Raw genomic sequence first — 14,987 nt, 5'->3', positions numbered from 1 at the left:
TCCCTTAACCAGGCAGTGTCCCTGTAGTGTGGGCTGTCTTCATAGGTCCTTTCTCAATCTTTCTCACCCTCTTGTCTTGAGTCTCCTGTGTCTCTGCTTTCTAAGCACAGATTAACTCTGGCTGTTCAGAGGAGGGGAGGACCATGCCTATGTGTGGCCAGCAGACAGCGACAAAGACCCCTAGCCAGCCTGCTCCCTGCCATGCCAAACACCCACTGAAGGCCACCCACAGACCAGCATGTGGGGCAGCTGCTGATGCTTTGTGGCCAACATCAGAAGACGGTAGGAAAGCAGGGCCAGCCCCCCTGGTGGGGCCTCTTACCGTTCCCACTCCAGGTGCTGACTTTGGCAGTGGGGCAGGAGATTTTACCCCAAGAGGCTTTTCCCCAGCTTGTGAGAAGCAGAGAAACACCCAGGCTCCCAAGGCGCTATGTAGCAACCCCCCTCAAGCACAGGGACAGGCGCACACTTGGAAGAGGGAAACTGCTCCACACGCTAGCCCGGGCAGCCGCCCATTTTCTTTGGCAAGTCAGGAAGGGCAAAGGTGAGACTGGAAGCACCTGGGGCTCATGCCCCAGCCTTTGTGACACCCAACCCCCAACTCCTTCCTGGGGCTCTAGCTGAAGCCAGAGCATTGGCCTGAGCGGCCAAGAAGAGGTTCCAGCCCTGAAGGGAGCAGGACTTTCAGCACAAAGGTAAAATTGCACAACCACGAAGGGACTCGAACCCTCAATCACCTGATCCGAAATCAGACGCCTTATCCATTAGGCCACATGGTCATAGAAACAAAACCTTTCCAAGCACTTATTTGGAAAAGGCAGACACTGTGTTTCTCAGGTCCTCTGCTGAGTGGGGCCGAGACTCTCTGGGCACAAGAAGTTGAGTTCCCAGTGAGATGTGAGACAATTCTCTGGAGCCAGGTACAGGACTTTGGCAGGGAGGCTCTGGCATGAGGGATTGGGGTGCAGCGGACGGACCGGGTGTCTAGGTGCTTAGATTTGGTCTCACTGAGGAGAAGGAGGAATCCTGCTGATAGGCAGTGGCTGTGGAGAAAAAGTGGGATGTCCAGGCTGCTCAGGTCTCCTTCTTCCAGCTCCTCATCTGGCTGAGCTGCTCCACCGGCCTGGACAAGTCCTCTGCATGCACAGCAAATAGCTCAAGAGCCATTTTTGCCCAAACCTGTGCCGGGGGGTGAGCTTCTGTCTTCCCTGTCCCATCCGCGCTAGAGCAGACCACTAGATTGAGAGAGACAGTCAACAACTATTAAGGCTAAGATTATATAAAGGGGGTCACAGAATTTGTGACTTTCAGAGATCTCAGTGACATTTTCCACTTCAGCCCTGGGGCAGCAAGACTGGAGCTGTCGGCCGGTGGGGGCCTCACAGCTATCAGGCACCAGTGTCGGAAGGGGCTCCCACAGGCCCATGCCACCACGGATGGACCCCACAGCTCTCAGCTGCTGTGGGTGGATCCCAGAGCTCCCAGCCACCACATGGGACAGGGGGACCCTGCAGCTCCCAGTGGGGTGACGGGGTTATAAGTCCGGTCAGCGGTGCTGCGGGTCTCAGGCAGGCTGGTCCCTACGTGTCCTAGGGCACCGCGCTGCGCCCTGGAACTGGCCAGTAGCTCCCCCCTGCTGCGCCGCTGAGCAGGAGCCGCCCGAGGTAAGTCTGCACCCCAATCCCCTGCCCCAGCCCTGAACCCCCCCAAACCTAGAGCCCCCTCTTGCACCCCAGAGCCCTCACCCCCGTGCCCCAGCCCAGAGCTTCCTCCCACACCTGGAACCCCTCATCCCTGTGCTCACCCCAGAGCCATCACCCCGTCCTGGACCCCGACCCCCTGCCTCAACCCACAGCCCCCTCCTACACTCTGAATCCCTCAGCCCCACCCTGCAGCCTGGAGCCCCCTCCTCCATCCCAAACCCCTCATCGCCCCACAGCTCCCACAGGCAGACCCTGGAGCTCCCAGCAGCCATGGGTGGCGGGGGAGCCCCCACAGCCCCACCCCACTGCCTATGGACCCTGCAGCTCCTACGAGTGGACCCCAGAGCTCCCAGCCACTGCGGATGGACCCAGGATTTCCCAACAGGCCTTGATGGCGGGAGGACCCCGCAGCCCCACATCATTGCTCACAGACCCTGCAGCGCCGAAGCCCCTGGAGCTCCCGGCCGCGCCAGGCAGGAGAGGAGCCCCCAGCGCTCAGACACCGCAGGCAGAGCCCGGAGCTCCCAGTCACCGGGGCGGGGGGGTGAGGAGAAGCCGCAGCCCCCGGCCATTGCAGGTGGCCCCGTAGCTCCCAGCCGCCGCGGGCGGACGCCAGAGCCCCCAGCTGCCATCGGGACCCCCCGGCCGCCCCGGGCAGGACCCGTCACCCCGCGACCGGCAGAAAACAGCCGTGCCCGGAAGCGCCTCGCGCCCTGTGACCCCCCCCCCCGGCGCTGCGGCTTCTCGCCAGGCGGGAGGCGGAGCCGCTGCTGCGGTCTCGGTTCCTCCGCCCGGCAGCGGGACCCGGCCCCGCGCGGCCTCGCGCAGCTTCTCGCGGGCGGCGCTGAGCTCTGAGCGCACATGGCCCTGGCGGCTCCGCCCTGCATCGCTGTCAGACAACGTCACCAATGGGAGCTGAGCCTGTCAGAAACGTCAGTTGGGGAGGGCCCAATGGGAGACCAGCTTTCAGAGACCCGCCCCACACAAGGGCCAATGGGTGATTAGCTGTCAAAAAACACTAGGCAGGCTGGCACCAGCCAATCAAGAACCGCCCCTCATCTCAAGCCCCCAAACAGCCCCCCCACCCCCCACCTGTCCTATGCCCCACAGCAGCAGCCAGCACCGGGTGGTTTGTGTCACACCCCACAGCAACCCCCAAAGCAGAGTCTCAATTCCCCTCCCCACCCACTGCTCTTCATTAGGTAACAAAAACCCCACCCAAACACCAAAAAAGAAAGGAAACACTTTCTGCTTCTTACAACCAAGCTTCTCCCGCAGCCCCTTCCCCATGTCTGGCCACACGCTCCCAGCTCAGGGTGACCACACACCCCGTCGGGGCAGGCTCTGCTCAGCCCGGCTCCCCACAGCCTGCACTAAACATGTGGGGCCCAACCCCAAAACTTACTCATATTTTACCCCAATGGCCCCAAACTGCCGCTTTTAATATGCAAATAAGGTGCTGCCACACTCAGGCCACACCCGAGCTCTGCCGTGGAGCCACCCAGCAGAGAACCAGGTGATATTTAAATTAGCCAGGACGCTGCTCAGTCATTTCCCTCTGCTCCCAACAGGTGGCGCCGGAGAGCTCCGAGCTCGCTCAATTCCCTTTCTCGCGTCGGCTTCAGCCCCCGGGTTACAAACGCACCAACCGGGGAGCAGGAGTGTGGGGCTGCTCCAGGGTGACCAGATGTCCCATGTTTAAAGGGACAGGCAGGTCCGGGAGGACTTTTTCTTATATAGGAGCCTATTGCCCCCCCACCCCTGTCCCGTTTTCCACAGTTTCTTCAAGGTCACACTATGAGGCTGCTCTGCGGGGACGGACTTGCACACTTGGGAGCCATCAGCCGGATCTGCGTGCCTGGGAAGCTGCGTCCCTCCAGAGGCGCTTGGGAAGCCAAAGGGGCCGTGGGTGAGTTTGTGATGAGGTGAGTGTGAAGTGTGGAAGGGGGAGGGTGGCAAGAGGAGGTTTTGAGAGGAAGAAAGGTGCTGCTGAGCTGGTAGGGGAGGGCAAGGTCCCAGGCGGGTGTTGTGTGAGGAGCTGTGTAGGCCCGAAAAGGCGTCGTGCTGGGCAAGGGCAGGTGAGGAGGGCCAGGGCTTTTCCCAGGGCTGTTGCTGCGGCCAAAGCCTTTGGGAAGCAGAAGAGGGCCAGGGGTGTTGTTGCCTGCTGGGGCCCATGCGACGGTGTAGGTGTACGCTGACCATAGCTGGTCTGTGGGAGCTGGGGCCCCTCCCCATGTCCCTTTCCTTGTTAGTATAGTTGTGAGTATCCCCGCCTGTCACGTGGGAGACTGGGGTTCGATTCCCCGATGGGGAGGGTGACCCCTTTTGAAGGGGGGACAAAGAAATCCCTGGCCTGCCCACCAGATGCCTTGCATTCTCCTTCTACGGCCACTTCCCTTCGCACCCTGAACTGATGACTTTCACCTCCAGAGAGACAATTACCTCGCAAGGAAACGCTCGCCCTAGCCAAAGCCTCCCCCGGGGCCTGCACGTGGGGGCACGTTTCAGAGCGGCAAAGGGAAATAGGCTGACCAGGGCCATGAGGACAATGGCCCAGACAAACCGGGAGGGACTTGGTCCAGGGGTGGAGGAAGACAGAAAAAGGGACAGGCATGGGATTGGCTTCCTGTCTTTTTTCCTTTGCTCAGCATTTGACCTGTGACTGTAATGGGGAAACTTGAGAAATACCTGTGGCCGCCGGCGAGGTAGGTGGCCGCCCCGAGAGCGCAGAGCTGAGCATTTTCTGCTGGGCTGCTGCCTGCTCACCCAGCACCTGGCTGTGATCGTATAGTGGTTAGTACTCTGTGCTGTGGCCGCAGCAACCTCGGTTCGAATCCGGGTCACGGCATTAATTTTTGGTGGGGAGGGGCTATCCTGCAGCACGCCTCGTGGCTCAGTCTGATGGCGTCCGTTTGCAAAGAGAGCCATCGGCCGGTCCTTAGTTTCTGCTCGGTAAAGGCAAGTCAGTGGGGTCCATCGGTCAGAAAAAGAGTCCCAGGACTTCTTGCTGGGCGCCAGGGTCCAAAAGCGGCGCATTCCCTCCTGGAAAGGGCTGTGTTTGGAATGTCCGTCCAGTGCGCGTTGAAGGGAAGGATCTGCGTGCCTGGGAAGCTGTGTCCCTCCAGAGGCGCTTGAGAAGCCAAAGGGGCCGTGGGTGAGTTTGTGATGAGATGAGTGTGAAGTGTGGAAGGGGGAGGGTGGCAAGAGGAGGTTTTGAGAGGAAAAAAGGTGCTGCTGAGCTGGTAGGTGAGGGCAAGGTCCCAGGTGGGTGTTGTGTGAGGAGCTGTGTAGGCCCGAAAAGGCGTCCTGCTGGGCAAGGGCAGGTGAGGAGGGCCAGGGCTTTTCCCAGGGCTGTTGCTGCGGCCAAAGCCTTTGGGAAGCAGAAGAGGGCCAGGGGTGCTGTTGCCTGCTGGGGCCCATGCGACGGTGTAGGTGTACGCTGACCATAGCTGGTCTGTGGGAGCTGGGGCCACTCAGCGTGCCCCTTTCCTCGTTAGTACAGTGGTGAGTATCCCCGCGTGTCACGCAGGAGACCGGGGTTTGATTCGCTGGCGGGGAGGGTGACCCCTTTTCAAGGGGGGAACAAAGAAATCCCTGGCCTGCCCACCCCATGCCTTCCATTCTCCTTCTACGGCCACTTCCCTTCACACCCCGCACTGATGACTTTCAACTCCAGAGAGACAATTACCTCGCAAGGACATGCTGGCCCTAGCCAAAGCCTCTCCCTGGCCTTCCGTCCCCGGGCCCAGCTTTGGGGCCTGCACGTGTGGCACGTTTCAGAGCGGCAAAGGGAAATAGGCTGGCCAGGGCCATGAGGACAATGGCCCAGACAAACGGAGAGGGACTTGGTCCAGGGGTGGAGGAAGACAGAAAAAGGGACAGGCATGGGATTGGCTTCCTGTCTTTTTTCCTTTGCTCAGCATTTGACCTGTGACTGTAATGGGGAGACTTGAGAAAGACCTGTGGCCGCCGGCGAGGTAGGTGGCCGCCCCGAGAGCACAGAGCTGAGCATTTTCCGCTAGGCTGTTTCCTGTACCCCCAGCGCCTGGCTGTGATCGTATAGTGGTTAGTACTCTGCGCCGTGGCCGCAGCAACCTCGGTTCGAATCTGGGTCACGGCATTGCTTTTTGGTGGGGAGGGGCTATCCTGCAGCACGCCTCGTGGTTTTTCCATCCTGGTGTTACAGAGATAGTGTACTTTCTTTCTTTCTTTTAATAAAATCCTTTTCTTTTTAGAACCTGATTGATTTCTTCCCTTGTTTGGATTTTCAGGGGAAGTGGAGGGGGAAAAGTGAATCCCTCTTTGTTTGATTCAAGGAGTTTGAATCAAGGTATCTTTCCCAACAACTAGGAGAGCGGGAAGAAGGTCGGGGAATGGTTTATTTCCCTTAGGGTTACGAGTCAAGGAGTTTGGATCTGTGTTCCCCAGGGAAGGTTTGGGGGAACAGGGCGTGTGCTAGACACTGGAACTTCCAGAGGGTGGCAGCTTTACCAGATCTAAACTAGAATTTAAGCTGAGAGGGGCCCATGCAGGTCCCCATCTTGTGGATGCTAAAGTTCGAAGTGGGGAATAAACATATGACGGGGCGATGCCCGCATTCTCCCAGCCTGTCGACTAAGGGCTCCTGATGAGCGTGGTGGACGGGAAATTCGGCCATCTGACTTTTGGCCTTGCTGCCCGTAGCGGTCAGGCCGAAAAATCAAAAGCCATCCTCCCCAGGCCCACAGCCACCCAGGGGCTCCTCTGCACCATCTTGCCTCCACGAGTGCCGCACTCGGACCAGCTGAACCAGGCAAGCCATGGGAAATTTCTCAAGGTCTTCCCCTGGTGTGGGCTTGGATGCGAAAAGCACCTGGCCGTTCATCAGCTGTTGCAAGAAGTGTGCAGAGTAGGAGTAGCGATGGGGCTGTAGCTTTCCACAGCATCTCAATTTGGGCAGCTTTCCATTTTCCTTTTCTGTATAATGTCCCTCCCACGGGTTTCACTTGAGGAGCTGTATGACTCTGGCAGGGTGGCCATTTAGAAATCTTTTCCTTGCTTTTCTTTTTCGCCTGGCCCCAGCGTTAGGACCGTTTGGGTGTTTCAGTGTGTGTGTTTTCCCATTGGGAGGCATTTGGAAGTTTGGAAGGGGAGCCGAAAGAGGAGTCTTTTTCACAAGCAAGTTGGCTTTCTGCACAGGTAGGGCCCTTGGCCGTAAAGCTTAGCTCCGTCAGTGCGTCTGTATGGGGTTCCTCCAGTGCCTCAAGAGCCCGTGCTAAACTCTCGGTGTGGGCGTTTGGCTTGCGCCAGTCAGAGTGCGGTGCCTGCGTCTTCCCAGGGCCGGCTCCCGTGAGGCGCGCATAACTTGGGAGGAAAGGGGTAGAAGAGGAAGCAAGTGAAGCTGACTTCAAGTGGTGGTTCCCCTGGGCGGAGTGGTCCTCCTGCTCCTTCCTGTCGGAGAGGTGGGCTCGAGTGTGGGCTTGGGGGGTCTGGCTGTGGGCGGTGGGAGGATGGTGTCTAGGGAAGTCCCAAAGGTCACCCTGCGCCGGCGGAGTGTGAAGCCTCTCCCCTAGGTTGGGGTGCCGAGGATTAAGCCTTCCTCTGTGGCTTGGGCTGGGGAGCGTGATCCGGCGTCGGGTACATTTGGGTGGAGCTGGCGGCCGGCAAGAATTCGGGCCATCGGGTCAACCCTCTGTGGACAATGGGGGCGAGCCGGCAGGCCTGCGATTTTGGCTTCGTGGGCGGGCAGCTCAAGACTGGCCTCCTATGAGCCTGGAAGGCAGCCGGCCGGGCTCACCCGTCTCCAAGTTCCTTTCAGGCAGCAGGTGGAGCGAGGTGCCCAGGGAGGGGAGCCCAAGGAAGTGTCAGAAGCTTGGTCCTGCCCGGCGCCTGCGCCCAGCAGGGCTCTTGCCAGCTCCAGGCCCACCTGGTTTTGGCCTCTGCCACCCCTAGCAGTCAGCCAAAAGAGCAGAAGTCACCCTCTCTCTCCTACAGTGGCCAGCATGGGGCTTGAACCCATGACTTTGGTGTTATTAGCACCACGCTCTAACCAGCTGAGCTAGCCGGCCTACAGGAAGCCCTCCTTTGCCTGACCATTTTGGAAGGAGTCACCGGCTGGCGCGGGGAACGATGTGGCCTCCGTTATCGAATGGATGGATCAAGACGCCATTTGCCAAGGTAGGGGAATTAGCTCAAGTGGTAGAGCGCTCGCTTCGCATGCGAAAGGCAGCGGGATCAATACCTGCATTCTCCAGCGGCAAGGCAGCCGCAGGACCTTCTCTTGCCCTTCTTTTAGAAGCCATGGACAGTCAGCCGGCTCAGCTCCTCCAGTGGCCTCCATCCCTCTCCCCGCTTGGCCTCCCAAAAAGCCAGCCCTTGCGGAGCACAAAGCTCTTCCACCCCGGCCCTTCTCCCCCTTGCGCTGACTGGGAGGCTGGAGACAGCTGGGGGAAGTTAGCTCAAATGGAAGAGCAGGGGAGAAGTAGTCAGACCCAGACACACATTCTCCAGCCTGCTCTGCTCTGCTGTGCTCTGCTGGGCTGGGCTCTAGTGGGGGACCTGCACCTTTCTTTCTGAGCTCTCACTGGAGCACAATCTCTTTCCTCCTCCCTCCCTGCTAGTCTACGCCAAGCTCATTGGCCGGGAGGGAGAGCCACTCAAATATAGAATTACTCACATCCCAGGGGTCCATGAAGGGAATGAGGAGATGGGCGGGGTGGCACGCGATACCAGCTCAGCTGAGACCGTGAGACCTCGCAGCCTCCTGATCTCAGGCAGCATGGCAGCCGTGGAGCAGAGCAGAGCACGCAGACAGCTTGGAGACAGCCAAAGCGGGGAAGGGCTGCGTTGGTCTGGAAGAGGGAGTCGGTGGCTGTCTATCCTGGCAGAGGCAGGGTCGTTTTGCTGTATGCTGGGCCAGGGGCCAGGGAGCCTGCTAGAGTTGCTGAGCTGGGCCTGCTCCTGGCTTTCCTTGGGTTAGAGGAAAGTGGTGAAGATAGGAACGGCCCTCCTGGGTGAGACCGATGGTCCATCTAGGCCACTATCCCGTCTTCTGACAGTAACCGATGCCAGGCGCTTCAGAGGCAATGGCCGGAGCAGGCCATCGTCAAGTGATCTATCCCTGCATTGTCTTCTGAAGATTGGTGCTTGTTTCAGGGGCTAACTCTCAGCACAGACACACTCCAGGGAGGGAGCGTTGGTGTTTGTGCCGAGGAGCGTGGCTGGGACTCGGACCCCCTTCCCCAGCTCTGGGTAGCACGCCTCCCTCCCCCCCATTTCAGGCTGTGTTCTGCTTAAGGCCACAGAGCCCTTGCCTTTTGTTGCCCGGTGCCTGAGAGTCAGGCCAGCTGTGGGGAATTAGCTCAAGCGGCAGAGCGCTCGCTTTGCATGCGAGAGGTAGTGGCTCCCAAAGCACAGGGGGGATTTGGGGTTTGTTGTGTTTGCTTAGCCAGGTGCCACAGGAGTCTTTGCTGCTTTTACAAATCCAGACTAACACGGCTACCCCTCTGATACTCCTAGTGACGCTCTCCAATGGATCCCCATCCTCCACCCACCTTGAGCTAGGTAGGAGCGGATCATTATTATCCCTACTTGAAAGAGGGAGAAGCCAAGGCTGAGAAAGGAGAGCCGGCCATCTGACTTTTGGCCTTGCTGCCCGTAGCGGTCAGGCCAAAAAATCAAAAGCCATCCTCCCCAGGCCCACAGCCACCCAGGGGCTCCTCTGCACCATCTTGCCTGAGTCGGTGGAAGTGGAGCCTGGAACTGACCTGATGCGCTGAGGGTTATTTGCACTGCACGCTTCACACAGAGGTAAAAACACGGGGCACAGATCTTTGAGCACAACCCTTGTCCTGAGGAATGGTGGGGGGGCTGCATAAAGATAGACCGGCTCCCCCTGGTGGGGCTGCAGCAGCTCTTCACAGGGGCAGTCCCACTGCCAATTGGTACCAGAGTTTTGAAAGCCTCCTTTTCTGGCTGCACTGAGAGAATTCTGTAGTTCAGATGACTTCACACCTGGCCATTGGGATTCTTTACCAGTTTCTCTGGCATTGGGGCAGTTTTGTGCTCACAGCTGTGATGGCCGAGTGGTTAAGACGTTGGAGTTGAAATCCATTAGGGTTCCCCTGTGCAGGTTTGAATCCTGCTCACAGCGAGGCCTGTGTTTTAGCCAGTCTCTCACCCGGGCAACACCTCTGTACAACCCCCTGAGACACTCTCAATTCTCTCCCCACCCCACGGAAATCCTGTTCTGCTCCTTTCATAGAGATCCCTGGGACACCCCCTCACACTGTGTCCCTGAGGGGTCAGGCAAACTCTCAGCGCCTGAAGCCTCTGCCACTCACCTGGTGCCCCATAGATCAGCCATAGCCCTGGTTCTGCTCCTCTCTCTAGAGTGCGAAAGGAGCCAAGTCAGCGACTCCATGGGAGCTACGGGGCTGCAGAACCAACAGAGGAAAAATAGGTGCTCAGCGCCCACTGGCAGCCAGTTCCCCCGCCCCCCACTACAGGCCTTGCTGACAAGCTCCTCCTCTTCCCCTTCAGCGCCTCCCACCTGCCAGTGCTCAGCTGTTCAGTGGGGTGCAGGAGGCGCTGGGCGGGGAGGGGGAGGAGCAGGGAGAGGAAGAGGTGGGGGAGGGAGAGGAATGGGGCAGAAAGGTGCAGGGTGGGAAGAGATGGGACAGGGGAGGGGGCTTGGAGGAAGGGGGGGAGTGGGGGCAGGGCCTGGGGAGGAAACGGGGGGAGTTGTTCTGGGCCGGCCCTGAAGGGAAGCACTGACTCTCACAGTGACAATAGAAGTGACCAGCATTGCGGGGGAGGCTGAGGGAGATCCGCCCTCACCAGGTCTCTTCTCTCCCCCACGGTGAGCCAGACACTGCTCTCTCCTGGCTCTCACTCTAGCAGCTGGGCGCCAAGGAGCCATTTCCCCACAGGAAGTGCATTGAGTGCCCCTGTGGTGCTGGGGGGCTGGCGCTGCTGCTGCCTGTGGGGCTGGCAGGGGGGCTGATGTCTGCACAGACTCTCAGCTGCCAGGCCGGAGGGGGCACTTGGGACCTTACCAGACTGGCTCAGTGAAGACGGGGGGTGGACAGAGCAATACAGATGCTCTCCAGAGCACGGAGCAGCAGCCGCCCATGCAGCCAGGCAATGAGCATTTCCCACAGCCTGGAGCCCAGGGGGAGGCAGCAGCTGCTGTTCCAGCTCCTTGGGGACAGGCCCTGTCAGCCAACAGCCACTTCTTACTCCCCACAGCTAAGGGCATCGGGTTCCTCCGGTGGGGGTGTGGAGCAGCCGTTCGTTTTCCTGTCCTTTTTGTGTGCAACTGCTGACAAAAACATCCCAGACAGAGATGCAACAGGCCAAAACACTACCCTGCATCTGCCAAAGTAGCTCAGTTGGGAGAGCATTAGACTGAAGATCTAAAGGTCCCTGGTTCAATCCCAGGCTTTGGCAGGCCCTGTCATCCTTTTTGTACAGGGGTGGCTTGTTTTCTGGGAGCACAGCAGTGCCTGCACCCAAGGTGAGTCCCTGAGCTTGGGCTCTGCAGTAGGAAAACATAGAATGGGCTTCTGCCCTTAGTTGGCCCACCTGACCTTTAACAAGGAGAGATGGGAGCTGTCTTTCCCAACATGGCAGGAAGAGAGTAAGGCAGAGCAGTCCTCAGAAATGGTGCCAGAGGGCTGCTGGGCAGTGACAGGCAGCGATTGGGGATGGAAGCTCCTCTGTGCAGCTGAGCAATGGCAGTACCAGGGAAGGGGCATCTGTAAAAGTGACCCAGCAACACCTCTCCTCCTCTGGGCACCTAGAGCAGAGGCAGCTGGTGCTGACAGCTCCAAGGGAAGGCTTAAAAGCCACAGAGCAACTGAGGTCAGGGCCAGAGAAGGGCAGGACCATGCCTATGTGTGGCCTTCAGACAGGCACAAAAACACCCAGCCAGGCTGCTCCCTGCCATGCCAAACACCCACTGAAGGTCACCAGCATGCGGGGCAGCTGCTGATGCTCTGTGGCCAAGGTAACAAGATGGTAGCAAAGCAGGGCCAGCCTCTGTGGTGGGGCCTCTGACTGGTCCCACTCTCCATGCTCACTTTTGCAATGGGGCAGGCAGGGCCGGCTCTACAGTTTTCGCCGCCCCAAGCAGCGCACCGAATTGCCGCCGCGGGTGGGGGGGTGGGGCAGTCCTGTGTGCCCTTAGGGCGGCAGGCGCGTTTCCGCGGCGGCGGCAATTCGGCAGCAGCTTCTGTGTTTAGCTGAAGCCGCCCCGGACAGCTAAACATAGAAGCTGCTGCTGCTGCCGAATTGCCGCCGCCGCGGAAATGCGCCTGCCGCCCTAAGGGCACAGGGACTGCCCCCTCCCCCGCCTGTGGCAACAATTCGGCGCTGCTTGGGGGCAAAACAGGGACTGCCGCCCCTTGCAGATTGCCGCCCCAAGCACCAGCTTGGAATGCTGGTGCCTGGAGCCGGCCCTGGGGGCAGGAGATTTTACCCCAAGAGGCTTTTCCCCAGCTGGTGAGAAGCAGAGAAACACCCAGGCTCCGAAGACGCTGTGTAGCAAGTACCCTCCAGCACAGGGACAGGCGCACACTTGGAAGAGGGAAACTGCTCCACACTCTAGCCCAGGCAGCCGCCCATTTTCTTTGGCAAGTCAGGAATGGCAAAGGTGAGACTGGAAGCACCTTTGTTATGCCCATCCCCCACCTCCTTCCCGGGGCTGTAGCTGAAGCCAGAGCATTGGCCTGAGCAGCCAAGAACAGGTTCCAGCCCTGAAGGGAGCAGGACTTTCAGCACAACAGTAAAACTGCAGAAACACAACCACCAAGGGACTTGAACCCTCAGTCCTCTGATCCACAGTCAGACACCTTATCCATTAGGCCACATGGTAAAATGAGAAAAAAACCCTCCAAGCACTTCTTTGGAAAAAGCGACATTGTATGTCTCAGGTCATCTGCTGAGGGGAGCCGAGACTCTCTGGGCACAAGAAGTCGAGTTCCCAGCAACACGTGAGACTTAATTCTATGGGGCCAGGTGCAGGGTTTTGACAGGGAGGCTCAGGCATGGGGTATTGGGGTGCAGTGGACGGACCGGCTGTCTAGGTGCGGAGATTTAGTCACACTGAGGCACAGGAGGGAGGAGGAGGAGGAATCCTGCTGACAGGCAGTGGCAGTGCAGAAAAAGAGGAGGGGTTCTGGGGACTTTTTTTGCCTCTCTTTTGCCTGCCTGCTCACTCTTGTGCTGAACGGTGAAGCTGCTCTCAATAAATGCAGGTAGCTCAGTTGGTAAAGCATCAGGCTCTTAATCTGAGAGTCCAGGGTTCAAGCCCCTGTTTGGCTGCTCAGCTTTTAAGCTGCCTTGTGTGCCAGGAGCCAAATGATTCCTGGTGCTGCCCACCAGCCACATGTGGATTCCCAGAAGCTGTGGCCATTTCCTGGAAAGGTTCCATTCCTCAGGAATCAGGAGAGAGGCCACATCCACAGGAGCAGGCCTAGAACAGGCAGTGTCTGGCTGGCAGGAAGTGCTGTGGGGCCAGGTGCTGAGAAAGCTCAGAGGGGAAGCAGCAGAGATGAGGGGAAGAGAGACAGAGAAGCAATGAGGACAGAGCACAAGTGTACAGGGGGTTCAGGTCTGGCTATGGTGGGGAACTTCCCTGGTTTCTACAGGACCCTGGTTCAATTGGCTGGAGAAAGGATCTGAGTCCCCACCCCCTTACCCAGAGGCTGCCTGACCCCAAGGACGCTCTTTCTACTCTCCTGTGTGGCAGAGACCTCGTAACCCCAACAAGGCTGGGCCCAGGAATCCTGGGGGATTTGATGACCCCCAATCTTGTCATGCTCACTTGAACAGGGCTACAGTGTCCCCACTCTGGGCACTTCCCTGACCCACTCCTCAATGCATGTGCTTCAAGCAAACACCATTTATTACCCAGCAATCAATGTAAAACACAAGGAAAGATGGGAAAGGAAAACACGTCACCCTGTTCTGTGGCGCAGGGAGATCACAACCAGCGGAGGGTCAGGGCAGGTCACAGTCTCTCCCTCACATGTCCCAGGCCTCCTCCCCAGGCCCTGGCTGTGCTGCAGGGACACCACGGGCTGGACACTTTCTCTGGCAGTGGCCACGTGCTCTAGCTGACAGGCCCTTGTTCCCAGTGTCAGCCCCCATGTAGGGGATATGATCCCCCCACCCCCAAAAGTCTGGCCTGCAAGATCTCTTGACGAGTGGCATCTCCTTGCACTGGGCCTTCTGCCCAGGGTCCCCCTCGCTCTCCCACGCTGCTCACTGCAGCCACCTCCAGCCCCAGTGCTGCTGCGGCTCTGCCTCCAGCTCCCTGGGCTGCTCCTCTGGCTCCGCTTGCTGCAGCTCTTCTCCCAGCACAGATCTGCTCCCTGGGCAGCTTCTACGGCTCGTGCTGCTGCGGCTCGGCTCCCAGCACAGATCTGCTCTGGTTCTCCCTGGCTGGTGCAGCTCTGCTCCCCGGCTCTTCTCGGGCTCCTGCTCTCTCCTTAGCTCCGCCCCACTCTGGCCTAGGCAGTTCCAGCTCCCACGGAGGATGGGACCCCCTGGCCTGGTGACTCCCTCATTACACTGCCTGGCCTGTCAGTGCGGCTAACTTGGAGCTTTGGCCTCTCCCCATTGCCCCTGGGGACTGTCAGTCTCAGGGGCCTGATTTCCCATTGGCCCTTCCCCCTTCTATTGGTGCTGGGAACTAGCCAACCAAACCCCCCACTAAGTTTTAGTAAGGGGCCAACAGTCCCTTACACAAGCCGGCCCCATGCGGGTCACCGATGTGCAGAGACAGCAGCACAAGCTGGTCCCATGGTGTAACGGGCAGCACTCAGGACTCTGAATCCTGCAATCTGAGTTCAAATCTCAGTGGGACCTTGTACTGCCTTGTGGTAAAGCCCTGGAGCTCACAGTACTCAACTTCCCTGTCTCCAGCTGTGCCACAGCCAGTCTTTCCCCTCCTGCTGGGTGACTTGCCCACAGGAGCTACGTCTTGGGTTATGATGGCCAAAATTGGTTGGGGCTTCAGAACTTGTTACCCTGATGCCTGTGGTTTGACCAGGTGGTTGGGATTCTTGCTGATTCACATAAGACCCACAAGTTTGGACATTTTGCTTGCAGCCACGTTACCTCTTGTCCACCAGGCACTTGAAGGAAGGAGTGCCAGGGCCAGGCTTCATAGTCAGGGCTAGGCAGGAGGGAGGCAGAGTCCCAGGCTGGAGCCCCACACACCTCTCCTCCTCTGGGCACCTAGAGCAGAGGCGGCTGGTGCTGACAGCTCCAAGGGAAGGCTTCAAAGCTACAGAGCAA

General features: G+C 58.9%; 5 non-coding genes across 5 annotated transcripts; 3 read left to right on the top strand and 2 right to left on the bottom strand.

Moving 5' to 3' along the window:
• Nucleotides 1-706: 706 nt before the first annotated feature.
• On the bottom strand, nucleotides 707-779 carry TRNAR-UCG. The gene has a single exon. It is a non-coding gene; the product is annotated as a tRNA-Arg (tRNA).
• A 6,897-nt stretch (nucleotides 780-7,676) lies between these two features.
• TRNAI-AAU lies at nucleotides 7,677-7,750 on the bottom strand. The gene has a single exon. It is a non-coding gene; the product is annotated as a tRNA-Ile (tRNA).
• Nucleotides 7,751-9,752: 2,002 nt separating this feature from the next.
• TRNAS-UGA lies at nucleotides 9,753-9,834 on the top strand. The gene has a single exon. It is a non-coding gene; the product is annotated as a tRNA-Ser (tRNA).
• A 1,225-nt stretch (nucleotides 9,835-11,059) lies between these two features.
• Nucleotides 11,060-11,132, top strand: TRNAF-GAA. Its single transcript has one exon. It is a non-coding gene; the product is annotated as a tRNA-Phe (tRNA).
• Nucleotides 11,133-14,483: 3,351 nt separating this feature from the next.
• Nucleotides 14,484-14,555, top strand: TRNAQ-CUG. The gene has a single exon. It is a non-coding gene; the product is annotated as a tRNA-Gln (tRNA).
• Nucleotides 14,556-14,987: the final 432 nt, after the last annotated feature.

Source organism: Mauremys mutica, unplaced genomic scaffold (assembly GCF_020497125.1).
Source record: "Mauremys mutica isolate MM-2020 ecotype Southern unplaced genomic scaffold, ASM2049712v1 000543F_np12_subseq_1:225212_obj, whole genome shotgun sequence".
In the NCBI taxonomy this organism is placed as follows: domain Eukaryota; kingdom Metazoa; phylum Chordata; order Testudines; family Geoemydidae; genus Mauremys; species Mauremys mutica.
This window is presented reverse-complemented; position numbering and strand designations above follow the sequence as displayed.